This window comes from Protopterus annectens, chromosome 17.part0, assembly GCF_019279795.1.
Source record: "Protopterus annectens isolate FY-2018-M chromosome 17.part0, PAN1.0, whole genome shotgun sequence".
NCBI classification, from domain to species: Eukaryota; Metazoa; Chordata; order Ceratodontiformes; family Protopteridae; genus Protopterus; species Protopterus annectens.
This window is the reverse complement of record NC_056751.1, coordinates 527,532,812-527,537,715: the sequence shown is the minus strand read 5'-3', so window position 1 is coordinate 527,537,715 and position 4,904 is coordinate 527,532,812. Positions and strand designations below refer to the sequence as shown.

Genomic DNA, 4,904 nt, shown 5'->3' with positions numbered 1-4,904 from the left:
GATTATTTATTATGCTTTAGTTGGATGGCAATATTGGCCTCATGGGTAGTGAAGCATCAGGTGATATGTTTTGACCAAAAGAGTTTAGAATATAGGGGATGGGAATAGAAGGGGTGATATGCTTTGGTCACTAAATTTAATGATATGGGGGTTGGTGGGGAGTGTAATGAATCCACTTGTCATGTGACTGAGCAGGACAGGGCTAGTCACCAGAGGAAAAAGTCATGTCCTGAGCTATGGTCATAAAAATCTAATGTTAAATATTTTTTAATCTATGAGTTGTTTTTCTTAGACTGGTTACAGGGTCACTTCTTTCTATATTTCTACAGAGTTGCTTAGTTTTAGGGAGAAAAATATTGAAATGCAGTATATGTCTCTATATGTCTATATGTCAGAGACAGCTGCTCAACTGAAGACAGGGCAACTTATTGCAAAATACAGCAGAAGCAGTACAGTTTACAAACAAGGTAAGATCAGCTGTGTGTGGGAGAAACTGATTCGACTGGCATACCTAACAGCAGTTGGACATAAGGCAGTATTTTCTTGCTCTACTAATGTCTTTTCTTGGTATAAATCTTCCTGAGAGGTGCAATAATCAAGAAGGACAAATCTTTTCTGACAAGCAGCTGCAGATATTCAGACACTGAGCAGAAATGAGAGAAGGATAGTTTGCCTGTGTTTAACAGCTATATTCCTGGGGATGTGGGACTTTAAATGAGTGCTCTAAGAAGTTGGATAATGAGCAATTTGGTTTTAAGTAGCTAATACTATTGTGATGGATGGTATGGAGTGGGTGAATGTGTATAAATGGTACTGATACGTAGATGTGCCTTTAAGCAGATTTGTGATGTCATTAAAAAGTGGGAGGACCACTGTGAGATTAAATCTATGGATCTGGAGGGTGGCTGGGGAATTTGGGGTAGGAGAGCAGCAAAGTGGGCCACAACTCCCACTATTGTGGGAGACAGTCTGTCTGGGCCTTCTCAAACTCAGTGATTATGCACAGTCAGCTCAACAAAAGTAAACAAATGTCCTGAGACAAAGTTTTGCTGTGGCTGTTAAAAGACAGAAACTAAAAGTAAGGATAAACCACTGTAAACCATTGATAAGGCAAACCCCACAGAATGGGGAGCAGTACAACTCCATTGATGTACTACTGAGTGCTCAAGGGTATTTAAACATGAAAGCAGCCCACACAGAGGGAGATTCCGACAGTAAAAATACAGGTAATCAAGTTATGCCCTCTGAACATGCAGTCCTGGCTGTGGCAATGTTCTTAATACTCAAGTTCTGTGAAACAGGATACAAAAAAAAAACAAACAGCTGCTACAATTACTCAAAGTATTTAGAGCAGTAAAAAGGCAGAGTGGGGTAAAGTGCAGGTGCCTTTGAATGCTGATGAGTAACTTTTCCTTTCACTGATGGTAGTATGTCACGCTTTAAAGCAGCTTCTCCTCCGTACTTGAATTACTCTTATTTTGTAATATTTTGGCTGGCACCTATTACAAGAATAGCAAAAGCTTTACATTTTATACTATGTTGCTAGAAAGGAATAAAGGAGGGAAAGTTCTAATGTTCTAGATTTTCTAACAGGAAAATCACATCTAGCAAAATGCATTCCAACTTATGGAAAGCATATGACGATTTTCAGTAATGTAGAGGGAGAAGAGCTGTTTAACATAACATGTGTTCAGTTAAAACTGAACATTGCTGTAAACAGTGCATTCAAGTCCTGAAGCACACACAGGGTCAAAACCTGATCAAAACCTGATGGGGGGATACCACAATCAAAAAGGTAGTTTTCTAGGGCAAGTTTCTTTCATTGCACTTCATTTGTGTTGAGCCCTGTGATTTCCACAAATGTAGGAAACTCAACTGCATAATTTATGCTAGTGGTATGATGTAATGTAGGTGTTCCTGGCAACCTCGTTTTTGCCTCCAAGGAAGTTGTGTATTTACATCTGTCACATACTGTATTTTCTTTAATGATTAACTGGCTGTCTGAGAACATGAGACAACTGAGAAATTGTCTTAGGATGGCCACATCTACCAAGCTGGCCATTGACACCTTTGGAAATTGCATATCCATGTTGTCTAGTCCTGTAATAGATTGAGTTGTTTAGAATTAAGTAATGGGCTTTAACAGGTGTCTCCTAGGGTAGTTTCTGAGGTTAAGGGCAAGATGTTATACAGTGCTAGTTTATGGTAGAGCTATTCGGTGGGCAAACTAGTTTCTGTGGTTAGGGCAAGGTGTTAAATAATGTAATGGTATGCTATTCCATGTGCAAGCTTGCTGATCTAAGCTTAATTCCAAACAATGCCAGTCTATTTAACAGATTTTGGACATATTCCTAACTTTATAGGGACAGTTTTGTGTCTAAGTGTTTGCTATTATACAGGGCACTGCTAACCATCACTGTTCGATGGACAGTTCTGAGCAAACTCTCCTGATTTACAGCAAGAGAAAAAAAGCTTGAAAACTGATTATGCCCTCTAGTCAGTAAACGACCACACTTTGAGCTCCCTGGATTGCTTCCCAACTCAGAGAGATCCGGTAAACACCTTCTACCACAAGATGGATAATCCGGAACTTTTTTAATATAAAAGCACAACAAAAGCAGCTCTCAAGTGCAAATTAACCATCAAACAACAAACAAATAGCAAACAACTCAGTCCCTTGCTAATTCACCCTTTTGCAAATTCATTTGAATGCAAACAGAGCTAGAAAAGCCAACAAATGGAGACATTTCTATTTCTGACACAAAATTAAATAAATCCTCAAAAACAGTAGTAATTGCTGTATCAAACAGGTACATGTGGAGTAAACTGAGAAAATATCCTTAGCTTGGATGGCTCTGGATGCAGTTAAAATACTTGGAAAGTATTACAGAGCTCTCTGTAATGTCATAAACGTTGGCACTACACATACCTGTCCTCTACTCTTTGCCAGTAGAAAGATGGCCACCTTCAGACCTGGGGGTTTCATCTTCTGAATCCAAGTTTGAAATGTCTCTGGTTGCTTTTGTCCACAGGAACTTCTAGGCAAAACTACTGAGGTGGTGTACCATTGCCTTTCTAAATCAGCTCTCTTCCTTTCTCTGCCATGATCTACCCATCTTGGGTGATATTACATGTTATAGCTCATAACTTCACTGAGACTCAGAAGTTTCTTCACTCCAACAAGGCAATGATCCTGTTAAATAATGGTTAATATGGTTTGTTGCAGTTTGAGATGGCTAATGTAGATTAGTCTGGCTTACAAAGTATTTGCAGCACTATACTGGGGGTTGTTCAGACTGAGGCTGGGACAATAGTTTTAAATGCACAGATAGCTAATGTAGATTAGTCTGATTTACGAAGTATTTGGAGCACTATACTGGGGGTTGTTCAGACTGAGACAGGGACAATAGTTTTAAATGCACAATAAGACTCAGAAGACACTGATTATCTATAAATGCAAATGATGATTTGAGATGGCGCAGTGGTGCAGTGGTAGCATTGTCACCTCCCAAAAAGAGATCCCCCATTTGATTCATAGGTGGGGTGCCTTCTGTGTCGAGTCTGCATGTCCTCCTTGCATTTCTGTGAGTTTCCTCCAGGTGCTCTGGTTTCCTTCCACGTTTCAAAGACATGCTTATTTGTAGTAGTTATTGCTTATTCTAGATATTTATAGCAATTTTATTGTATACTGCATACTTGTACTGTATTTCATAGCTATTGGCTCACTGCTGGTTTTCTGCTGTGTTAAACATTTCAGTAGTGTTTTCTGCCTAAAATAGCTTCCCACCCTCCCTTCCTATTGGCATTTTGCCTTTATACCTGTTGGCCTTGCAGCTGCCCGCCCCTACTCTAAATTTGATCTTGGACACTCCTCCCAGTCTAGTGTCATTAGCTCATTCTAACTAATACAGAGAGAACATCTGAGAAGGCCAACCCACTTAGTTTCTTTCTTTCTGTTCCTCCTTTCCCCCTTTCTTAAATTGACTGAATCTCCTTGTGTTCTGACTGTGCTTCTCAAACATTTTGGAAATATAGAGTATATTTTAGTGCATTTATTAAAACTGTATTTGCCTTATTGCTACAACTCAAGTGCACTAGATTGCACTGCATCTGAATTGTTTTAGTGTGTTTTAGCTGCTTTTCTGTATATATAGACTTTTCTGTATATGTAGAATAGCTACTTATTCTACTGTATTACTGACTCTTAAATCATTTTTCAGTTGTGTACATGCCTTGCTTCATTTAAAAAGTTTTAAATTGCTAATTTTGTAGAGTTTTAATTGCATTTATTGTTTAGGGCTACACACTCAAGTGAGTTAGCCTTTTCTGTGTTTATTTACTGTATTATTGTATTGTTTAGCCTGTTTTAACCAAAAAAAAAAAAAAAACAAACAAACAAAAAAAAAATACTCTTGTTTACTCGTTTCCCACCTTTCCTAGCTAGTATAGCCCAGATCCCAGGCTTTGTTGGTTTCAGGACTTTATTTTCTGTGTTCAGAGCTATGTAGATCTTGCTGTGGTAGAGGGAAGTCCTACTGCTTACCAGTGGGAGTGGTGAGCATTGTACTGTCTGTCTAACACTAGAAGAGTGGTTTCCAGCTCTGAAATTGTAATTTTATTAGCCATTTTGGGGTGATTTTTATCCCTTTCAACTGTCTGGCTTAAAAACGTGTGTGTTTGCACATTTTTCGCATTGTACAGCACTGCGGGGCTATGGTTAAACTATTCCAGGTGCCAGAATGTCTGCTCTTCAAATTTTCCCTGAGAACTAGCTGGTTTCTCAGTAGTAGCACTAGAACATGAACCCCTGTGACTAGCACTTGCTCTAGAACCAGCTGGAAAGCACTAGAAAGTCTTAAACTGATACGAGCACTCAACTTTCCTTATTAATAAGGAGAAATTAA

The 4,904-nt window shown here is 38.9% G+C and overlaps 1 non-coding gene across 1 annotated transcript; it reads left to right on the top strand.

Moving 5' to 3' along the window:
- The first annotated feature begins 1,759 nt into the window (after positions 1-1,759).
- On the top strand, positions 1,760-1,920 carry LOC122791896. The gene has a single exon (XR_006363244.1). It is a non-coding gene; the product is annotated as a U1 spliceosomal RNA (small nuclear RNA).
- The last annotated feature ends 2,984 nt before the right edge of the window (positions 1,921-4,904 follow it).